The 24,032-nt window shown below is 41.6% G+C and overlaps 1 protein-coding gene across 9 annotated transcripts in view; it reads left to right on the forward strand.

Moving 5' to 3' along the window:
* The window catches only part of LOC128154031 (5-hydroxytryptamine receptor 2A-like), a 108,147-nt gene that overhangs the window by 13,263 nt on the left and 70,852 nt on the right, over positions 1-24,032 (forward strand). Inside the window, exon 1 of one of the 9 annotated variants that reach the window (XM_052814073.1) lies at positions 6,965-7,061. The exons of the other annotated variants lie outside the window; for them this stretch is intronic. The gene's annotated coding sequence lies outside the window, so the exon portion shown is untranslated. Of the gene's footprint in view, positions 1-6,964; positions 7,062-24,032 lie in introns of those variants that run through there. 9 annotated transcript variants of the gene reach the window in all.

Consider the following 24,032-nt stretch of genomic DNA (forward strand, 5'->3'; position numbering starts at 1 on the left):
GATCTGAGGTTCCTACTCTGTTCCCATCCTATTCTCAGGCTAAACATATTGTTGATTCATCATTAGTTGCTTCATTATATGAAGTTTCCTGTGTTCTGCCAAGCAATGGTGGTAGGAAACCAGCATTTCTGGGGAACAGAAGCAAGATGGAAATGCTAATCCCTTTTCCTTTTCCTCCGTATAACACCCACAGGTTTGCCAGTTTCTTTTTTATCACCAGGTACGTAGAACCAGCCGTGTTATTAGGGTGGAGCAGAACAAAGAAAGTACAGGCCCTGCCTTCAGGTCATGAAATGTCTAGGTTTAAGTCTTCAGGGAATCTGGACAGTGCTCTGCTTTGCCAAAGAACAGGTCCTAGGTATGATAAGCCCATTACCAAAGAAATCACATCCCTCTGACTTGTACCTAGCTCAGCGTGTGGTTTAACCCCAGCTGGCAACTGAGCACCACACGGCTGTTTGCTCACTCCCCCCAAGCAAAACAAGGAATTCATTCACCACTTCCCATCGGCAGGCAGGTGTTCAGCCATCTCCAGGAAGGCAGGCTCCATCACGCCTAACGGTTACTTGGGAAGACAAACACCATCACTCTGAACATCCCCCCTTTCCTTCTACTTCCCCCAGCTTTATATGCTGAGCATGACATCATACGGTATGGAATATCCCTTTGGTCAGTTGGGGTCAGCTGTCCCAGCTGTGTCCCCTTCCACGTTCTTGTACACCCCCAGCCTCCTCACTGGTGGGGTGGGATGAGAAGCAGAAAAGGTCTTGACTCTGTGTAAGCACTGCTCAGCAGTAACTAAAACATCCCTGTATTATCAACACTGTTTTCAGCACAAATCCAAAACATAGCCCCATACTAGCTACTGTGAAGAAAATTAACTTTATCCCAGCCTAAACCAGCACATTCTCCACCCCTTGTTCCATACCATTTACATCATGCACAGGTCTCACACTATTCAGTACATTCTCATTACCCACCCCCACTCTTCCCATCCTTTGATATAATAGAGAGATATCATTCCCTTAGTCTATGGACCACCCCTGTGAAATGTCTGTGAATTGTCCATAAATTGTCCACTGAGTTCATTTAGTCAATGACTTTGGGCTCCATCTGTTATGGTGGTCACTCAGGACAGGAGAGGTGGTGTGTTGCGTGGAGCTGCTGGGCACCAAAGCCAGCTCAGGTTGGGTCACTGCTGTACTTGCACTGCTTCTTGTAGGGCTTGTCCTCCACTGGTTCAGGTGGTTCCTGCTGTAGTAATCCCTATAACATACAACTCAAATGATGCGTTACAACAATTTAAAGGTATTTCCGTTACAATCTCGACTCCTGGACCCTTTGGGCCAGGTTACAGGGTTTAACTTTGCAATGAACTCCTCCCCTTGACCCTGCTCTGGCTTGGATTTATTCAGACTGCAGTCCCTTAGGGGTGTTCCTGCTCCCAGTGTAGCCTTATCTATGAGCCACAGACTCTCCAGGGGTATACCTGCTGTGGCATAGACTTATCCACAGCCACAGTCACTTTGAGGTGCACCTGTTCCAGTATGGCCTTCTCCATGGGCCACAACGCCTTCAGAGATAGACGTGCTCCAGCGTGGCTTTACCCACAGCCACAGTCCCTTCAGGAGTGAACCTGCTCCAACACGGCCTTACCCATGGCTGCAGTCCCTCCAGGGGTGTACCTGCTCTGTTGTGGGCTTATCCATGGTCACACACTGTGAGTTGCTCCAGCGCGACCTCATGCACAGCCACTGATGCTTCAAGGTGTACTTTCTCCAGCGTGGACTTATCCTTGGGCCACAATCCCTTCAGAGGTATACCTGCTGTGGCACAGACATAACCATGGCCACAGATGCTTCGAGATGTACCTACTCTGGCATGGGCTTATCCACGGCCACAGACACTTTGGGCTGTCCTGCTCCTGTTAGGACCCATCCACAGGTCACAGTCCCTTTGACTCGAGTTCACACTGGAGTTCCAGCCTGTCCAGTACAGCAGCACAGAAACAGCAGTGATGCCCTGGCCATCTGCCAGCCCAAGTGCATCGCCATTGCTGTTAGCAAAATGTTCCCAGGCAGAGCAGAATAAGATGATAAGCAGTACAGCAAGCAGTGAAAGCAAAAAGCAGCCCCTAATGAGCACAAGACTCTAATTTACAGTAAGGCAAGCAAGCCCCATGGCAAGCACAGGAGCCTGCCAATTAATAGCTAAACAGCAGTAACAGCTATAAATTCGATCTAGTACATTCCAGTCGAATTTGTCATTATCCCGAACACTTCAAGCCCCATGTTGGGTGCCAAAAAGGCCTGAAAGATGCAGTCAGACCCCATTATTCTCCCTCGATTTGTGTCTGTGCTCAGCAGTGCGGATGGGTAGTTTCTCCCTCTTGTCTTTTCAAGAGTTTATGGACTGCAGAATAGCTGTTGCTTGTCCACTGTGAAAGCAGATGAGCTAAACATTTACCAGTGCTTTTTTTTGGTACCATATAGTGCCTGGAAATGGGCTACTGAGTTTCAGGTTCGTTTTGCGCCCTTCCTTTATTCCGTCTCCCCACTGATACCAAGGCCAAGTCAGTCAGAGCACTGAGAGGGTTCAGATTACTAATGTGCTCAGCATTTACAGAGCTTTATTTCTTTGAAAAGAGAGAAGCGGATGACTCTTTCTGCTCCATTACAAAGATCATTGCTTTTTATGCTGAGCAGAGGTTTGCTTGTTTGTTTTTCTTTCTCTGGAAATAAATTTCATTGAATTAAAAGCTTCTTCTATCTATAGGTATTTTGATAATATTGCAAGAAGCCAGTATCTGGTGACTTCTAGAGGAGACATTTTCATCCAAATGTGGCTTCTGCAGTTCTTGATTCTAGCTGGTATTAGACACTTCAATAGATCCAGTATATTCAGTGGTTTTGGGGCAATGTAAAAAGGTACAGTTAATGTTGTTGACCTTTGATTTGGGAGGGCATGTGGGTTAGATTACCTGTTACGTTTTCTTTTGAAAAGCATTGCAGATTTTTCCTTTTGCTAAAATTCAGGTGCGACAAAGTGAAAGTCAGCTTTTCATTTCATATGAGCCTTTATTACCTGGGCTTGCTTCTAATCTTGTTCTTTCAGTTTTTTGTATTGCTGCAATTCCATTGTACTTAGAGTAAGTGGGACCAAACCCAGGACTATTGTGTTTATCCTGAAGACCTTGATAGCAAGCTTGCTTTGCATGTCTCAGAAGAGTTAACAGTTCTTCTTGAATCCTGAGCTGTACGTACAGTTTAAGTACTAATTTAGCTGCTAGACTGCCCCAAAGCTTCAGCGTTAATTCAGAAGATAATCAGTAATCCTGGCTTTCACAAACTTTCATAAGTTAACAGAATTATAGAGCTTTCTCTTGCAAGGAAATTTCTTGATCTTATTAACAAGGAAAACAAGCAGCTTAAAGCTGACACAAAACCAGGTTTATTTTTTTAATTTCCAGGGTTTGATCATAGCATGCTTCCTCAGTTTGCTAGCAAGAACATGAAATGCACCTCATTCACAACAACAGCAGATTTGCTCCAGCCTCTGCTGGGGAGACTGGTCATCCTTAGATAGTCATGTTTCTTTTCTCCCTTCTTTTCTCCCTAGTATCTTCCTGACTAGGAGTGCCCAATTATGTCCTAATTGTCTTCTTTCTTTTTATTGACCAGCTCTCCTTCTGAGTGGGGGTCAATGCTGACCTGCTTTCTCTGCTGGATATGCTTGCATATTTTTGAGACAAGCTATTAAAAGAAAGAAAGAAATCCTAATTTATCCGGCTTGTGGATAAGCAGGATTTAAAATGCTGCCATTTGCTTCATAAGTCCCTGTAATGAGCAGGCGGAGGTACCTACCTATTTTCTTAAGCTTAGCAACTCTAGTGTATCCTATATGAACAGGGATGTAGCTATTGTTCCTAACATCTACCTTCCTCTGCTTGTTTTAACACTTCCTGGATAGGTTAACCAGTAATTTTAACTGCAATACGTGATTATGACCTGCAGTCATCTAGTAGAGGTTGCATAAGGATGTGTTTTAAGCTAAAGCAAGGGTATGGACGCTGTATCTTGAGAGATGTTTCTTTCAGCTCACTTCTTAGCAGACCTTTCCGGAGGCTTTTCCTGGTTTATTCTTAGCTTCTCTGGACACCCACAAATGACTGCAGAAAGATGGGTTATCTCCGTTGCGTAACACCTGTCAGCAAGCAGGACTCCTTCACTTCTTTGGGCCAATAACAACAGGAAAACAGCTGACCCTCACCCATTTTTATTCCGAGTGATGACGCTGACACGTGGTGCTCTGTAACCTTGTGGGGGATTCTTCCATAAAAGCAGTGATGTATTAGGAGTAGAGGTAGATGGCATTAGAGAAAATAGCTTCAGCTGCTGTGAGTTATTTGTGTCCTTTAGCAATCTGCTCTTATCCTCAGTTAAACACCACGTTGGTCTGGTGTTCTAGCACATGCATTGCTACCCAAAACAGGTATGAAATAAAACCTTCTACATTAAAGGAGATGCGTGACCACACAATAAGACTGTTAGGTGTTTAGGGAGATGACCACTGCAACCTATTCTTAAACATACTGATTTTGTAACTGGTACTTTGTACAGGCTAGGGAAACTGGGAGCATATTCTCCCTGTCTGACCTCTTTCTGGGTTTGGGAGAATCTATTTTACATTGAATCTCATCAGGGTTCATGCCTTGCCATTTCCACGTGGTAGGAGGAGACATTAGAAGATCCTACCTCATGCCAAAGCAGCTGGTAGCTACATAAGGCATAACATTATGGAGCAGCTTGCTATCATCATGGGAAAATACTAAAGGCCTTATTTTCAGACCTTGCAAAATGTCTTTAGTTTGGCATCGTGAAAATATGAGGTGATATCTTTGGTGGTTCTCACACAGTTATTTTGGCTTTATATTGCCACTCAGCAGGAAAACGTTGAGGGGACCGAGCCAGCTCAACCATGTCTTCACTGTGGCCTGGTGGGGTGGCTCATAAGGACAATCACAAATAAGAGATCTGGCTCAAATCCTGCAGCTGAAGTTGCAGCCACTTATGCAACTATCCATCACCCGCCACCATTCTTTGGCTCTTTATGTGACGTTTTCTTATGAAAATCCATGTTGCTATTGTGTTTTAGTAAGAAGTAAAAAAGGACTCCTGGGCTAGAGACAAACAACTCCCTATGTCATTTGGCATGAGAAGGACACCTGTGCTGGAAGTGAAGAGTGCTCAGTACTTAAGGCTATGTTTAATACCCTGCCCGGTGACCTTTTATAAGAAGAGATCTGAGAGTGCTAATGCCCAGGGTAGTCTGTGAAAAGATACGTGCTTTTAATCAGCTTCCCAATAGTAGGATAATAAAAGCAATAATCCTTTCAGTATTCTGTTTCTATTACCTCTATCTACGTTTTCCAAGGTCACTAAAGCAGTAAGCAATGGGGGAGATAAGCTTCCAAGGAGTTGAACTGTAGAGCAGTGAAAAACATCACACCCAGCAGTATGGATTGTTCTCTTGCTTCCAGCTTGTGGTGAGGGAGTCAAACCATGTAGAGAACAGACTGAGTGGTTTCCCAGGGCACTGGTCACAACAGATTTCTAATGTAGCATGGGCTTCATCTTGTGGTCTCCAAGCATTATTTGTTATAATCAGACTAAGAATTTGGACTTTTTCCTCTTATCAGGAGACCAAACTATTTGGCCTTGGGGAGGGAGGGAAATTATTTTTATAGTTGAGGGCTTTGATATGTTTGGCTTCAATGAGCTTGTTTAGTTTCTTTAAAACAAGAAAAGCCACTCCACCTGCCCCCAAAAAACTGTCATCCGCTGCATGTACTGATTTCTTCTGGTGAATTTTTTAGCATAATAGCTTGGATGCAGTAACAAAAAGAAGATGTCATTTAAATGTTCAAAGTGTGCTTCTGTTCTCAGCTGTGGTGAACTCTACCCCTAGGTAGCAGACACGCATTTTCCCTTGACTTCATTAGACTCTGTATGCAAGAACCAAATCTGGCTGTTTGTATATTAAAGCAGCATAATATTGAGTTGCCCATCTCTTGTGAGCTCTTGGCATTAGAGTGTCTCTACTGGGTCAGTCCAAAGGTCTGTCCAGCCCACTGGATGTTTCCGTGTTGGACTGTTTCCAACAGTGACCAGTAAAAACTGCTTAGGGAAGAGCACTGGGCCAATGGCAAGCACACAGTCCTCGCCACTGCGGTCTCCCAGACTCCAGCAACTTCTGCTTAGGTATTTCCTAAGCCAGATCTGGTATTATCCTGTTTAATAGCCCTGAATAGATTTTTTTTTTTTCCTCACTGTTTTGTTAAATTGCTTTTTGAACTCATCTAAAATTTAGTATTCATGACATTCTGTGGCAATGAGTCCAATAGCTCTAACAGGGCATTTTTTGGAGAAGTATTGGAGGATTTCTGTAGGTTACTGGAGGATTTCTCTAGTTTACCATCATGTCATGGTATTGGCTACTCCTAGCTTTTCACAGGAAAATATAAAACCTTTGAGATGAACAGTTATTTACTGAATTTTCTAGAGAGAGAAATGTATTCTTTGGGCAGTCAGTAGTGTACTGCTGTCATTAACTTAATAGTCACATACCATATAACTTGTGGTAGTTTTAACTATGGATGATGTAACTTTTGCCTATATAGATGTCTTTTGAATGCACCTCTTACCTCTAAATTAGTAGTATTCTATGCCATTGAGCAGCAAATTTTATTCTCCTTCATAGAAAATGCACTGCATTTTTGTTTAGGCCTTAATTTGTTCTTTCTTCGATGTTGCTTTAAGTAGAACAAGCAAATTTTGTCCTAGAATACTAAATAATTATTGTACTGTAGATTTTTTGGTTAATTAAAAGATGTAGCCAAGCCCCAATTTGTAGTACAAGATTTATTTTGATTGCCAAACCCTTGAGCTGCCTTTACAGCAGAGGTCTTGTCCATACCCAAGTTTTGTTCCTTATGTTGTTCATGTGAAGCTCTGCAGGCAGTTCTGGCTCTGTCAGCTGAAGGACTCCCCGTGGTGGACAGGGTATGTATGAGGACAGCATTGTAACATACGTGTTGTGTGTGTACATAGGTGATGGAGAAATGAAGAACAGTCATAATAGATTATAAGCAGCAGGATCAAACAGTACTTTCTCATGCCCGAAGAAACCTTGTCATCTAATCTGACCTTTTCACATCACATAAACTATAAAATTTAATCCCTTGCATTTCCAGCCCAGGAACTTTTTTTTTTTAGGTGCTGGCCATGTACCTTTCCTCTCTATAGCACTACTGTGATTGTTAAAGCCCAGTTTTATTGCATACTGTGGCATGGTAATGATTTTCTTTTGTGTACCATGCTGTAAACATCCAAGCCAAATTGTTGACAGTCTCAATGTGTTCTGGAGCAAATGCATTTCCTGAGGTACGATGTGTTCCACCTTAACCTTTAGTTAATATATCAATTCTTCTGCCTCAGGCAGAGATGCTCAGGCTTGTGTCTCTTGGTTGTTGCTTTTAATTTGAATTCAGTTATGAGCATTGGAGAACTGTCTCAGACATTACAATTGCTTTAAATTCACAACAGAAATGGTCCGTGAGCCATCATGTGGTTTTCAGACATTCTCATGCTGCTGAAATTCAGGCATCTAGCTTAGGCTGTGCCGGGCAACTGTAAAGAATATATTTCCATGTTGGTTGCATAGAACAGCAATGATACTCAAGTTACATTAAAGTTGCATAAGATAAGTTGAGCTCCTCTGCTCAACTAACTGCTGAGCATCTAACTGCTCTTGAAAGGAGTGGTCCTGCTCAGGTTTCCCCACCATGCTTTCACTCAGGGCTGTATGTTCCCAGCACTTCTCTTGCATTAGTTCTTGCCTTCACTGAACCCATTAGTAAACTAATTCAACTGGAAAAAAAAAAAAAAAAAAAAAGCTGGGCAGGTGAACTGATACAGCTTACTTCCAAGTGGTGAATTTCAGGCATGATGAATAGCCAGTCCAAAACATGCCCAAAGTCATGCTTTCCCTCAGGTATCTGATGGAACAGCACTGAAGCATGAAAGTTCTGTGAAATACATTCCCGACTATCTTAATTTTATCATCTCTCTCTATTTTCTGCCTTTCTGTTACTGCTTGTAGTCTGGCAAGCAGAGTGGTTATCAAAGAGTTCCGGTTTATACAGAAGGGTGTGCTTTGCTCTCATGGCTGAGAAAAAAAGCTTGAAAACTTCGAGTGTGTGCAGTGCAGGCTTTCTGTAGTGAGAAATCAGGGATGAACCCAGCTGGGGTACATTGTTTGCTCTACTGCTGCTCTCAGATTTTACTTCCAAGATAGTGGGTCTTGATTTATCTACTTGTAAAGTGAATATAAGTGCGTTTACCAGTGTTGTACAGACAATGTGTGGCTGAAAGGTTGTCTGAGAGTCTGCGGATAATTGAGTTGCTGTGTAAGCACTTGTAATGAAGGAGTCCTGCTAAATTAGCTGTTGGTCTTTCTGTAGAATTTTTCCTGTGAAGATATACCAATATATTGGCATCTTAAGGATGCTTTGAAATATGAGCAGGTGAGTTAGTTCACCTAAAGAAGGAACACGTCTAAATTATAGTCCCATTTCTCTCTGTATCTGACACAAGCTGGTTTCTAAGACTGCAAAGCCAAAAGAAACGCAGGCTGTGGTGTTCTCCATTTTGCTCTTTCTTCCCCTCCCATTTTGGCAGCTTGCACGGCTCCTGCCACTGACCAGGTATGTAAGTGGAAACTTGGCAGTATTAGCCACAGGACACCTTCAAGCCTGGCTTAAAGCAAGACCTGCTGAGGATCTTGTGGGGAGGTTTCTTCAACATGACTCTCCACCCTGCTGTGCAGTTCACCAGTGTTGCCTTGGGTCAAACCAACCCATAGGCAGAAAAGCATCAGTTTCAGTAAGATGCGGAGATGACCTTATTAGTCATGTTGATTTACAGCAATGACTAACTGATTGGTGAACTTCTGGGTGCAATATGAATTTCGGGGAAGGCTGTTTGCTCTGTGACAGTTCCCTGGTTTTGTTTATGATTGAAACAGAGTGGCCTTTTATCTCAGTGTTTGGCAGTAGGTGAAGCAATTGTACTATTTTGGCTGCCCTCTGACAGCTTCTCATAAGGATGCTGGGACTTGAGACAAGCATGAATCAATTGGCTTCTCAGAAAAATTCTGAGAACTGGCTCTCTGCCTGGAAATGGGACAAAAATAATGTCATTGCTCCGTTCTTTTCCACTTTGCTGAAATGCCCCAAAATCCTCAGGCTAGAAAAATGGTCCACAAAACCAAAAAAACAACAGTGTGTTTCTCTTGTTAATAGTGACAGGATTTAGGATGACTGAAAGACCTAAAGTACTCGGTGTTGCTTGGTGATCTGAAGCAGAGAAATACGTATTGAACAGCCAAGTGCTAATCTGCAAAGAGCAAGTGGTGTGATTTTGCCTCGGGAAGAAATCATGCTTGGGTATGAGTGATGCACGGTGTGGGAGCAAGGCTGGAGACTCCTGAACTAACAGCACGAGCTGCTCCCTCTTGAGCTGAGGAGCTTCACTCCCCAGTTGCACATCGTACCCGCTCATTCTCTGCAGAGCTGCCTCAGATTTAGGAAACCTGTAAGGGTGGAATGATGTTGCTTCAAAGACATGGTATCAGAAGATGTTATTGTGGTTATTTAGTCTGCCTTCCCATGTGCGGAAGATTGGAAAATGTAAGGGCAGGTGATAAATGCAGCAGGAGTTATTTGGGGAAATGCTCATTTGTGGTTTTAAGGCTGGGAGCACACCTGTGAAGGGCGGATGTCCCATATTATTTGTCACAGGGGAAGATAATTTTCTTTCAATAATGCAAACACACTTTTTAAAAAACAATGTTTTAAGGTTCTCAGGATCTAATTAAGGAAGTGTGTGCAATAAGTAATGGAGCTGGCCCCTTCCCGGAGCTGGTGTGACCACGCGGTGCAGTGTCCCACTTGCCAGGCTCTGACACTAATGCTGTTCCTTGATACCTGCAACATTCCCATCTCTGGAGCTAACCTCTGGCAGTCGAAGGTCTATGCATCTTTCAGTACCTTAACTTTTGTCTCATTTGTTGTCAAGATTAGTATGTTCATATTTCATAGCATTTTTGAAGATAAAAAAACCAGGCTGGCTTCAGTGTTGTCTCTGGAATGTTAAAATGCTTTTGTGTGATTTTGCAGGTTCTGTTATACTCAATAACGCAATTTGCTTTTTCCATTCTTGTTTAATTAATTTTGAATTAAAAGGATATGTCTAGAATTAAGCATGTTCTTGTCAATTTAAGATCACTTATTAATAATATATTTGGACCTTGAACAGAGATCAAAATTTAGTATATTAGTTACTTTTAGGCAGCTTAACATTTTTAATAGAGAGAAAAATCCGTGTTATGTAACTAAGCCTATAATTCTAAATGAAACTGATTTAGCTGATCTGATAAATAATTAGTGAAACTGGAAATTAGATAAATTCTGATTCATTAGCATCTGGTTTTAGAATGTGATCGTAAGGAAACATGAATGGGAGGAGGGTGCCAGAAGTGTATCTGTTGGTAAAGTAATAATTAGAGAGGACAAAAGTAATTCAGTCAAGATTTAAGATTGCCTTAACTGACAGTACTCAATTTTTTCCCACAATGAAACATAAAACAGTGCTAAAGATTTCTCTGTTGTTATAAAATTGAAGTGAGGGTCATCAAAACTACTATGAGGACCATGAACATATTGAATAAACTTAGATGAATCAGTAACTTGTATCGAGTAAGAAATAATATATTTATCTAATTGATTATTTTCTGGAGTTTCATCTGGGGTTTATGGGATCGCGGAGTAGAACTGGTGGGCTCAGGATGAGGCAAATGAACTGAAACACAGCAAAAGCTAAAGAAAAAGCTTATCCCACCCACTTCAGGGAAGAACCTCAAAACTGAGCATTAATTTGTCTTGATTTGATATATCCAGTACCACATACACTGCAGTTATGTAGCTGTTTGATATGAGCTGTTGTTAGATGGTGCTAACACTTCTTCAATATGCAGGATTTTCTTCAGCTTGTTTGTGGACAGCTGGTGGTCTGTGAAGAATTGGCTGTTGATGTGGCTTCTGTTCCTCATTTCTAATCCTAAAAGTACAGGAAATACTTTCTTCATCTTACTCTTCCATGCAGCAGAATTGCCCCAAGACTAACCATGCATCTGTGAAGTGTACGAATGACAGGATCCACAAGACAAAGTGCCAGGTAGGGGTTGATCTGTGCTAGGGAAATGTCTGGGAATCTCGTATGAAGCACCAGAAGGAGTCCAGTTGCTTTAAAGATTTTAAAAAGTCCTGGATCCACAAGAGACTGTTATTGCCTTCAAACCAGCATCTCTGCCGGTTTGAAAATGCTGTTTTTTCAGTGCTTGTTTTCCACATATCACTGTGCCTTAGATAGCAGAGAAGCACATTGCTCTCATCTGTTTGGAAACATCTTTCTTGCTGCTGGTGGTGGGGTAGGTCCCTAGGTATTAAGCATAGGTCCTCCCTACCCTCTCTGTGCCCCCAAAAGCGTTTACCTGTACGGTGGTTATTCCATTCTCTGACATGCATTTTGGTGAGCAGCCAGAGCTTGTGTGCACGTGGAAGAATAGAGCTCTAGGTGCCAAAACAGATTTTGGACATGCCGAGGTGCTTCACAGGAGTCTCTGAGCCCAAGCTGGAGGTGAGGGATTGCAGGATGGATGGGCTGAGAACTCAGTAATGCATCCTGAAAGTCCTCGAAAAAAGGGGTCAGAGATACCATTGACTTAAGATCTGTGTGAAGCCCTTTTTTTAGCTCTTGCTCATGGTGTTTTCATAAGTTACAGATAGCTGAATTTTTTGTGCTCTGCTTTGTATCTAGTATGCAATGAGTAGTTTCCTCAGTCTGTAGTGAGACAGTGAGCTGTCATTGCAATGATTCATTACCTCACTATCATTCTGTACACAATTTATCAACCCCAAACCAACTTTTAGAAAATGCCTGGTATGTTTCCATTATGGGAAAAATACTTGATAACGGAACTGGCTCTGTGGATAATTAGAGGTTGGGGGTCAGGACCATAGATAATACATTATTGAAATGGCCAGTTCTATAAATATGTTGGTAAAATTCAGAAGTACTGGAAAGCAAATTAACAAAGAATAAAGGCCCAACTGTTCAATTGGCCCCAACGTAGCCCCTAAATCTGTGTGAACAAATGTTTATGAGAAGAATTAGCCCATTTGGCTATACAATCTGTGCGTTGTGTACTTGCTTTCATTTGCAGTAAATGTGAACAAAAAACTTTATATTCAGTGTTATGTATACAAATCCAAGCCCTGGATCTATAGTATGTTTGGTGATGCATAGTGTACCTTGGTGCAAAGGCCAAACTTTAGACCAGTTCTTGAAAAGGCAACCAAACCGGTGAACTACAAAACTGTGCTCAAGGTCTACAGTTCTGGTTTCAAAAATCAAAGTCCCAGAAGGACACTCAGCTTTCTCCTTCTGATGCCTACTTTTTATTTTCAGCACCCCAGTGCAGAACTGGAAACGTTTGGAAAGACCTAGACTGAGCATGCTTTCTTTTTCAAGGGCTTTTTTCTTTTATTGTTGCTTTTATGAGTAACTAAATATGATATAATAATACACTTTTAGTAGCCCTCCGACAGAAATCTCTTTTTTTTTGCCTTTCTTGCAGGGTAGGTAGGTTTTTTCATTTTTTTCAACACGCTCAAGAAAAAACATTCACAAAGTTTCTGAAATAGGTGTTGTGGTTTGTAATTGGCAAACTAGCCACCCAGGCTAAGGTTCATTGCTAATACTACTTTGATGTGGGAGTAATGTTTTGTTCAACTTCAAGCTGTTCTGCCAAGTTCAATTTTACAGGTGTGCAAAAATCCAGGAGATTCTTGAGTTTTCCTCAGCTGGAAATCTGAGACAATGTTTTTTTTCATTTTTCTGCCCTGTCTGCTTCCATCCTATCTGAAAATCAAGACAGGGATGAAAAAGGTACACTTTGAAATTTCAGAAGAATGCCAGCTTGGATTTATGCCTAGTACAAGGGTAAAAGTGTTGAGCATTTTCTAACTAGGATTGTCATTCTCTAGTTTACAGCACTACCGTGGACTCACTTCATATAAAAAGAATGTAATTCATTTTATTTTGTAGGTACCAGAAAATAATCAGAGAAGTGACCCTACTGGGTCATGATTTTCTGCTAGTGATTCACACAAGTTGGTCCCCTGGCTGACTGTTCTTGAGGATGATCTTTCTGTAAGACAGAAAAATCTCAATTATTGCTTTCAGCAGAAGTTAAAGAAGCTGCCATCTTGAGCAGCTTGGAAGTAATAAACTGTGCTGAACTGAGCTCAGCTACAGGCATGCATCCTACACAAGGCTCTGGCCCTAGATGCATACAAACTACTAGCTATATTCTTATGCTCCAGGGACTATTAACTTAAGAAACATTTCCTTTTGTACAAAAACTGTGTGAGTGATATATGCCAAAATGACACACAGATTGTCACATATTTGGGCTTTAATGTGTTCTGTTTTCCAGGGAAAACATCAATTACAGGTAGATTGACAGCCAATGCACCTTGGGCACTAACATCTGCAATCTCAGTGCTGCCACAGAATCAGGCTTGCAGAAAGGCAGCCCCAAATCAACACAAGTTAAATAAACTTTTGAAAAGTTCTGAGGACTCCTACTTAGTTGAACCATAACTAACAGCAACAAATTAAAAAAAAAATTATCAGGTAATTATTAGAGAACAATAACATTGTTAGGCTAACTGGGCTATACACCAAGGGGCTGTCAATCACGGTTGTTATGAAAAGCAGAACATTTAGAGGCTGTCAATCATACCTGTTTGTAAAAGCCGAAGGACTTCAGGAATTGTTATGCCTGAATTTACCAAATGCAGAAGTAACAAAAGCACCTGAGTCTCATGCAGACTGATATTACAGTTTACATAGAATCTTGCATAAGTTTATGCCTTTATTCATCCAAAAATATGACACTGGGAACTTGGAAAGGTTTATTTTTCAGCTACCTCCTTTGTATCACTGATTTTTTTAAGGCTGCTTAAGTGTGTCAAATCTGGTAACAAAAAAGTAACTTTTGGTAAATTCTTTTGCTGCGAAGCAAAAATGTTGGAGTTAGTATCCAAATAGCAGCAAGCTGGTGCTGGAGCCCTTCAGTCTCTTGGGGAGTTTCGCACATTTCTGCAAATCCAAAACACTGCAGCAAATACCAGCTGGAGAATTTAAAAGGACTCAGAAAATGTTTAACATGGAATTACTAACCCATAGATGCTATGAGAAATGTGGCCCATGAGACTGAAAAAACCCCATGGAACCTTGTGTCTGTTTATTTTTAAAAGAAGCATTGAAAGCATGTAGTCGCCTGATTTAAACTAAAAGAAGTAGTTAGTCGTTTGGCATTTTTTTGTTTGGTTGGTTTTTTTTTTTAATCAAATTGAAGAGGTTTTGTGAGAAAATGGCTTTCTGATGCTATCTTTCTGCATCCAAAAAAAAGGAGTTCCCTGTACTCTGCATCACCCCACTTGTGTCCTGGGTGTCCTGAATTTGTAAATCACTGCATTTCATAACTGAGGCCAAGTGGAAGCATGTGTCTGTGCATTCAGTGTTTGCGACGCTGTTTGAAAACCTGTTTGTTACTGAATACATCATTGATTTCTACTTCTTTGAAAGGTTTCCATCGAGGAATCGGTATCGTTCAGTTTTATCCCAGAAGACAAAGTGCTTTCAGCAGGTTTCTTGCTGCTCTGGGCCCTGTGGGAGTCCTGGCATGAGTAACCCTGGCATTAAGCCCTACCTAGGCATGAATTTTTAGGTTAGTTTTTTCTCATATTGGGAGCTTCACTTTACCAGATACAACATCAGGAGCATGTTCCCTGAGTACTGAAACCTTCCTTCCTTGCCAGCAGGTATTACTGCAATGATGACCTCGACGTCCTATTGTATTGGGCACTTTATTAAGCATGGTGGGACTGAAAGGGGAGAAGTCCCAGCTCCAAACAATTCATGGCCTGACCATCCTAAATAGGTTTAGAAAGGAAAAGGGGTTAACCTGCTCAAAGTCATCCAGTGAGCCAATGGCAGACCCAGAGGTAGAAGCTACATCTCTTTGACATGCAGAGGAGCTTCTTAGGTGAACGTGGACCACACCACATCCCCTGGTGGCATGCCCATGTACCGCAGCAATAAGCATCATCTCGCCAAAGCAGTAGCTGCACTCACACAATTGGTAGTTAATTCAGTGTATTTTTAAAGCAAATGTTAATAATTAAACTCAAGTGGTTAATGAGTTTCTAGAGAAAAGATTAAATTATACTCTTCAAACATGGAGTTAGAATTTTGTCTAATTAGAAGAAATATGTTTTTCCCGTGAGGGGCAGTTGCTGAAGTGACAGTTTGGAGACTGTTGTGACAGCATTTGCAGAGATGGGTGCCAGCCAAAGAACAGAGCTTTTTTAGTATCTCTGGTAGTGTAGTAGTTTCTTTTGAAGGCATAATTATGTTGCATTCTTTGCACAGTTCATTAGGAAAAGAAAAACAAAGAACTTGTATTCCATGTGGTTGATGTTCACACATTTTTATCTTAGCATGATAGAAGAAGTTGTTAGATCCAGAACGTAACATGGTGTCTCTCTCTCTTTCACTGCTAGCCTAATAGCATAACTAGTGCTAGGTGGAAAACAGCTTTTCTAGCCCACAACTGTTATTCAGGAGTCCATTTCTTTTTTCCTGTGTGAAATCTCAGAAAGTGTAAAAATGTCAAAAGGCCTACATAAACTAAAAATCTTAACAAGAAATAAGTTTGCATCAATTTGGGTCATTCTGATGTCTTGAAATCTTTGATTTCTATATAATTTTTAATACAACTCTTTTTTGCTACTGCTTTGTTAAATATAGAAATGAAAAAGTAATTTCAAACTTCAGGATTATTTTTGTTTTCAAACTGTAAAAATGAAATTTTCTCAACATTTTTCCCCAGTACTTTCTGTTGAGAAATGCATTGAAACTGTTTCCCCACAAAAAAGTTTCCATGTTGACTTAACACATTTTTTTGGCAAGAAAAAAAGTTTTGTGGAACTATTCCCAACCAACTCTAGTAATAAATATTCTCTTCATTACATCTTACCATTTGCAAGCAAAACAAGTAAACAGGATTGCTACAGAGCCAGAATTTATCAGAGGTGTCAAGATAAAGCAGATTCATTTTCTTCAAGCATACATAAGGCAGTCTTCATGGCACAAGAGCATATGAGAGAATAAACAATCTTTACTAGTCATTAAACAGACATAGCAGAACTGAACCATCTCATATTTCCAGAAGCTAGCAATTACTTTTTCACACCTCTGGTTTAGTCCCTTTATACGAACGAGAAATCCTAATAAATACAGCCCAGTACCTATAACCTACCTGATACCAACACAGCCCATTGAACTGGTTACAAATGGCTTAACTCACATTTCTGCTTAGTGACACCTGAACTGTCCTGATATGGTGGGAAATTAGCTCCATACCCTATGACATCCAAGCCTCGGTGTGGAGACTGTTGAGCAGTGATGCCTGATCTCCTCAGATGGAGAGAAGGGTATTTTTAATGTCAGAAGGAGTAAGGGTCTACAGTAATGGCTTGTGCACTTGCTAGCCTTAGTTTCTGCATTTTGAAGAACCCCAAATTCTGCAGGTAAGAAGATGCAGAAAACTAAAGTAAAATGTAATAACTACTAAGTAACTACTACTAAAATGAATTAAAACCACGCTAGTATACTTACAGAAGTGGCTTTTATCTGCAGTTTCCCAGCTTGTTTCTCTGAAATGAAATTGTTATGGGTTGGGCATATTAGGACTGATCAAATGTAGGTGTCTCCTCTGTGGCAGTGTTGAGGACGGGGGGTGGGCAGCAGTGGGGGATCCATGATGCTGCTCTGCAGAGCGAGATCCTGGAGCGGTGTGGGCACCCACACAACACACAGCCCATGCCAGGGCGCAGGGGGAAGTTATGTGCAAGAGCTGCTGCTTTACTGACTCTTGTTTTATGAAAGCTTGTGCACCTGTGACATATAGTGCAGGGATTTTATGGGGTAATTTGGAAAAAAACCCCTTCCTGCAATTCTCTGTTGGTTTATTCACACTTGCAGAAGCTTTTCCTCTTCCTAGGGCAAGGGGAAACTTTTCCTGCTGCAGAAGCTGGAGAACTCACCAAAACCAATGATAATCCCCCAAATTTGTAGAGAAACATAACATGGGACTAGTCGGTTGGGGATGCTGCTTCAACATTTTCAGGTAATTTGCAGCATCCTCCCTGCAGCTGAGAGAACTCTTCCAGCATGCAGGAACATACAGTGGAGATGTTCCCTTGTAATATGTATTTGGAAAGAACCTAGTGGTACCCCAGGATACAGCTGTCACTGGGAAAATGAAGGGTGGAAGATACTATTTTTAGAAGATGGTGCTCAGGTCTGAATTCTGCCCAAACCCTCTTCCATGTAGGAAGGTCCTTTCCCAGATAAGAGGGATTTGAGGCAGAGATTGTGATACGGGAAATGCCCCAGAAGTCTGTTTTTATTCACTTTCCTTTTCCTCTGGATTTTTTTTTAGAAAAAGGAATTATTACTGAGTTATTTGTTACTGTCAGATGGATTGAGAGAGAAATCATGCATGGATTTTATATATAAATACAAAAAGCTTATTATCTTCAACCCTGAGCTTGATGGTGGTAAATTGGGAAGAAATCTTGGTTTTCAATGACAAGCCATTCTGGTAGGGCCCAGGCAGGGTCTGTTCTTAGATCTCACAAAACAGTGCAAAGCTTGGTATTCTGTGGAAGATCTCACAAGCAACAAAAAAAATCTCCTAAAATAAGGGATACTTGTGGCATGGAGGAATTCCCTGATCATTTGTTGCTATCACTGTGTCAGCTCTGCAAGTGAGGCATGTTGAAGCATGGGGGGGAAGAGAGGAAGAGGCTTAAGTGCACAGCTGCTGTTACTCAAAAATCAGGCTAAAGCTCATAAAAATCAGCACGCCAGGCACACCTGGGTATGCATGGCTTTGTTTTTGATAGCTCTGTGTGAAGTACATCAAAGCAAACACGCTTCGTGCTGCCTGTATTGATAAAGAGATCTTCCAAATAACATTTATCCAAGCAAGAAAAGAGGTAAGAGGATGTTTATAAAAGTCTTTCGTGTCCTTGTCTTGTCCAGAAGAATTGTTTAGGATTACAGCTTTGCTCATGTATTATTTGTGTGCATTTTGTATCATTGAGAGTCTCTGTTTTCTGTCTTCGCAAAAACGTGGGAAAAAAAATTGTGCAATCAGCTGCTCACTTCTGGGGAAAATGTGATCAGGCAGCATAGCCTGTTGGGTTAAAATAGTGTTTGCTTATTTTGTCAGCCCCTGGGTGTCAGTGCAATAAGCTGTTCATGGTGGCCCTAAAGGACAGAAGGTTAGGATGTGTGGGTTTACCTTTTTTCTGTGTGCCTATAACATTTTTCTTGGCTTTTCACTTAAATTTCTGTTGTGATGCTGGCAGGGGAGATTAATTCCCTTTCCAAAACAGTTCCAATCTGGGGTCTTCTCACTAGTAAGGAAATGTGTTCAGCTGACCGCTGACACAACATCTGTAGGCAAAAGGCTCGTGAGTGTCAAAACCGTTCCTGTTTTAGGAGGTTTGTCATACCAACTGTGCATGTACTAAGTTTGTATGGACTTTGCCTCATGTTAAGTTTCTGTGATGCTCTGTAGATTTAAAAAAAAAAAAAAGTGTTCCAATGCAAATGAGGTCTCTTGGCACCAGCAGCTCTCTCAGGCCAGAACGTCCCCCTGTGCTGTGGGATGCCCTGCTTGCAGGCTAGCTCCCAGCTGGCCAGCTGCAGACTCTGCTGTGAATGCTCCTCTCTGCCTAAGAGCAATTAGTCACCATCTTACAATATTAAAAACTTGTTTGTTACCTGTCTGAGCAAACGTCCATAGTGTTAGAGCAGAAATTTGCCCCGATCTGGTTCATCTCAGAGACTGACTTGTCCCGGCTGTGGCTTAACCAGGCTGTGGATCTCACTTGCATTGTGCTGGAAAGGGAAAATGTACCACGGCTTGCTCACGGTACAGGAGTGCTGGGGCCTTGTTCCCTGCTGCCTGGCCTCCCCTTAGGTTTAGCACAGGTGAGATGTGCGAGTTGGAGTGCAGGTTTGGTTTGGGAAGAGCAGTGTTGTGGAACCCTGCAAACTTAAATATTAGCTTTGGGGAATACGGTGTGTTATTCTGGGGACACCTGCAAACAATGTTGTGGTGGAAGGATGGTGTCAAATATAGAGCTTGAATGCCTTCCTTAAATTGTAACTGTTCTGGATGTGGAGCTTCTTAAGAATCTCTCACTGATGTTTTTGTGTGCAAAGTCAAAAAAGGCCTTGAGAGCCTTTTAGAACTGTGAGTCAAGTGCCTAAGATCAGAAAATTCAGAAGATAATACACCCTGCTTTTATATATATATATATATATATATAGTTTGCTTATGATTTGCTTTCTGTTTTCAAAGCCTTTAGGAGATGTATTTTACATGTTTTGTCTGCAGCTGTGAGACCTACTGTCTCAAAGGGCTGCGATTTAAAAACCCAAGACACAAGATACTAAAAAACTTGTGAGGAAAACCTGTGGCAGTTGGCAACACTAGGCTAGTTTCATTTTTCCCAAAGTAATATGAAAGCAGGAATCTGAGTAACTCACACTGCTGTTTCCTCTCATAACTGGACTGTGCTTTTGCAGCTTAAAAGAAATGAAGTAAAAATAATTTATTTGATATTAAATGGTAGCAAGTGTGAGCAAGAAGATGTTTATCAGAATTCTTTATAATGTTGTTTAAAAAAATAACTTTGAAATTCCAGCTTTGTCCTGTATTTCAGCTGTTCCTGTGAAAAAGCTTATTCTGTGTTTTTCCCGTTATATGTTAAAGATACAGACCTGTGAGGTGCTATCTCTGTTTCTCTCCTGGGAGCAAGCTGCATGGAGTATCTGGCTTTGATGTAAGCTCTTGCTTTTCCTGGGTCTTGTTTTTCTTGTTATGTTTTAAATATGCATATTATTATAATGAGCAAGCTACCAATATGTCTCTAGCTCTCAAGAACTAAGTCCTGTTCTTCCAGCCTTTTCTACCCTGCCCTCCTAATTGCACTCCTAGGTGTTGTCACTGAAGCCTCACAGCTCTTCTGGAGCTCGGTGAGCAGTGACCCTTTCTGTAAGCTGTCGAATGAAGTGGTTTTTTCTCTTATATCTTGTATGGCTTATACTTGCCACATAAGTAGCAGAACTTACTTTGTTCTCAGTGGGCTGCAGTGGCATGGTGAGTAGGATCAAGGGGAGAAGTGCAGCACCCTTGTTTCTGAATGAATCAGCTGCTCTGATTCAGAGCTGGGTCTCATGTTTCAGGGCTTCTGTGCTGCAGCATGGTGCTGTTATTTTTGGCAGAATAAAGCCCTTCTACATCCGAATGACTACAATAGTGCTTTTATCTAGAAAGTGCAAAGTATTATGTCTTTCAGTCTTCTAAATGAATTTAATGCTATAGAAGCATCAAATGTAAAAAAATTTTGCTTGGTACTGTTACGCCTTGTGAATGAATCCTCAATGAAGTTACAGTCTCTAGTTTTTGGTTGTTGGGTATTTTCTGCTTTCCTCCTCTGTTCTGTGCTTGAACAATGTCAGTCCTCCCACACAGCTTTGCTGGGGAAGTAAAGGCAGGATTAAGTTCCCATTTCCTTACTTTCAGAGCTCTTCTCTCCTGTGCCCAGGGCAGAGTTGCCTGCTGGTTTTGTGGGGCTGAGGTCCCCACATCTGGTGAAGTTTCTGTGCCTTAGGTCAGTATGTGCCATAGTAATAATACTTACACCATCCCTTGGTCCTCAGCAAATGTGAAGTTGTACAACTTGGCTGGTAATGAAAGAGCTTTAAGATAAAGTGCCCTACTTTGCACTTGCTATTGGCTCAGATGGGATCCTCTTTGTGTTCAACATTTTTTCTGATTGATACAGAGACAAACTACTGCAAGAGGATTTCTTGGGTTGCATCAGCTGTGCTTAGGTGAATTTCTCCAGTGTTTCAGAGGCGTTTGGTTTCTAACATTTTGCATCTCAACAGCTCTCTCAGCTGTACATAAACACTAGGACTGCAGCTAGGTTCAAAATCCTCAGTTTTGCTCAGGAGCTGTAAACTGATATTTCTACCCATTATGTTTAATGACTGTTGGTTGCCTGTTCCATCCCTGAGGTTTCTAACAGCTTGTGTGGTGCTCCCCACTTTGGTGAACGTGTCTGCCTTCCTCCAGTCCTCCTTTCTGCTGCAATATTGCTGATGGGTGTTCCCAGGTGTGTGTTTTGGTAGCCTTGGTCCGCAATAATGCGCAGGTGCCTGTTTTGCCAGATGTCCTTGCTTCCTTTGAAGCTCTTGCAAAGTGTTGTGTGGTAGCACATCACCAGCAGCACAGCTTTTGCTATCTGTCCCCTATTGATGTTCTTCTTGCCCAAAGGGGTTTTCCAGCAGAGAACAACGTCCTGTTTTGTGTCAGTATCTGTACTGAACTCCTTGGTTTTCTGACAGCTCAGACTTGTAGAACAAAGCACTTGAGTAAGATATTATTTTTAATGACACTCAGGGGTCTGTTAATTTTGGAGCAGAACATAAGGCCTAGTTCTGCCTAGGGCAATCTCATGGAAACTTTTATGTTGTAGCTGGAAACAAGATTTGGGTCACACTCCACACAGGAATTTCTCCTCAGTAAGGTTTAGATGTTCATGTAGCCCTGTGTTATGGGCTTCTGCATCTTGCATTCCTCATCTTTACATAAGAATCACATATCAACAGGAATGAATTCGTTTTTACTTTGCGGAGTTACTGAGACAGTTCAGTAGAGAGTCTGCAAACTAAAGTTGTAAGGTCAAAACCGTGTGTCTCACCTATCAGCCAGAGTGACTGGCCCAGTGTTTTTTTCCCCAAATCATTAAGGAGACAGTGAGTTGTGGTGGCAGCAGGGGTTTGTGCCATGTCCCCTAGTCTGAAGGTCACAGTTTCAGCCCCACAGACTGATTCCCACCAGCAAGGCACTGTGGCTGGTGGCAGCATCAGTGGGGTGGGACATGCTTCTGTTGACCTGTGTGGTTGAAGCTGATTTTGGCCTTGCTGAGTAGTGAGTGTTTCTAATTGCTATTTGTGCTGCTTTAGTGTAATAAAACTGGGAACTGAGAAATGTGTTTGCTGCTACTTTGACCTTTATATGCAAATCTTCTTTGAGGGTCAGATGTGTGTGAGAGAAAAACCATGCCAGTGTAATTTAAAAATTATATGACATTCATTAGCTCATCTGCACATGGAAGGCTATTATTGCCTGTTAATTAATGGAAGTAACAAAATTGTTTCATTTTTAGAGTGCTGCCATTTATCAAAACATGTGCTTGTAATGGTTACACTGCCTGGTGTAAAGTTGCTTAAAAAATTACATTACCTGGCCTGATGCTGCTTGTTCTTAAATATTCCCAGCATCATTTCTTTTGTATTAGTTGGTGGCAGGTTTAGAAAATGAAAATATAAGATGCACTTCTACTGTCACACAACTTAAGAGGTGTTTGCGTTGTGGCACAAATATACCCAAGCCCTATTTCTGCAACCGTTCCAAATGCTGGTCTGCTGATACAGGGCACAAGATCTTCCTTCAGCTGGGGTGTGCAGGAAATGTGGTCAAATAAATGGGAATGATACAGGAATCAGGGCTTTGGGCTTCTGCTTCCTGGCTTTCCTGTTTGCTAATAGGTCAACAGGTCAGCATAATTCATTAATCCAGCCTGCACAGAAGTTGTATCTATTTGGCACAATGTGTGCGTGTATTGGGAATCCTAAACTACCATTGATGCAGCAGGAGTGCCTGCGTGGCACAGCACATGCTGTCCAAAGACAGAGCTGACTCCCAAACACAGCCTGGCTGTGGTTGTGTTGCACTCATCCCCACATTGATCAGCAAAGTAATTAATGGGTCGCATGCCCAAAGAGATGTCTCTGCCACTGACTCCCCAACCTTAGTTCATGTCTCTCCATGCAGTGCTTGCTGTGTGCTGTAGTTGCACTTACAAACTAAAGTAATTTCTGCCTCAAAATGTTAGTTTGTTTGAACTTCTCTGGCAAGAGACCCACTCTTTACTCAAAGATTTAAGATGTCAGAAAAGGTATTGTGCCCATTGCCTTGAAACATACTTTTGCTCCTTGTGAGACTAAACATAAAAGAATTAAATTCCAGCCTAACTGGAGTCAGTGACAAAACTCTCATTCACTTATAATCAATGGTGCCAGCACCCAAATTATTTTAGTTTGTGGTGATACTAAAGGTGTTAGAGATCAGAAGCCAGTAGTGATGGACCTGCCCTGTTGTTTCTGATGGAGTATTTCCCTCCTGTGAAGGGCTTGTTGTTACCAGAGGAACAGAAGTGTTTCTCTTTCAAACGTGCTTTAGCTGGGGTGGGGAAAATAATGTTTCCCCGCCCCCCGACAACTGGCAGTTTGTTACTTCCTTAACTCTGAGCTGTTAGCATAGATATTACCTTGCTGACAAAGTGAAAGCAATTTAGTAATAGCTTGCAAAAGAAAATCAACTCCATTAGAGTTCAGTTGCCTTTGTTCCAGCCATTAAAATGCAGACAGTCCTGATTCATATATAAATTGTTTTGATAGTTAATTATTTTTCCTTAGTTGAGTTTATTAAAAGTGCATTTGACCACCTCCCTCTGATATACTCGTGCTAGCATTACCTGCGTAAGGAGAGGCTGGTCTCCCATCACTCATCACTTAGATGGGAATGGCTCTCTTGGGTCTCTGACCACAACACAGCAGTCATCTGCAGCCTGGCTGAAAGACACTGCTGATGCACCTGACAAATTTCACCCAGATTTTAGGTAAATGCAG

This window comes from Harpia harpyja, chromosome 18, assembly GCF_026419915.1.
Source record: "Harpia harpyja isolate bHarHar1 chromosome 18, bHarHar1 primary haplotype, whole genome shotgun sequence".
Classification (NCBI taxonomy): Eukaryota; Metazoa; Chordata; class Aves; order Accipitriformes; family Accipitridae; genus Harpia; species Harpia harpyja.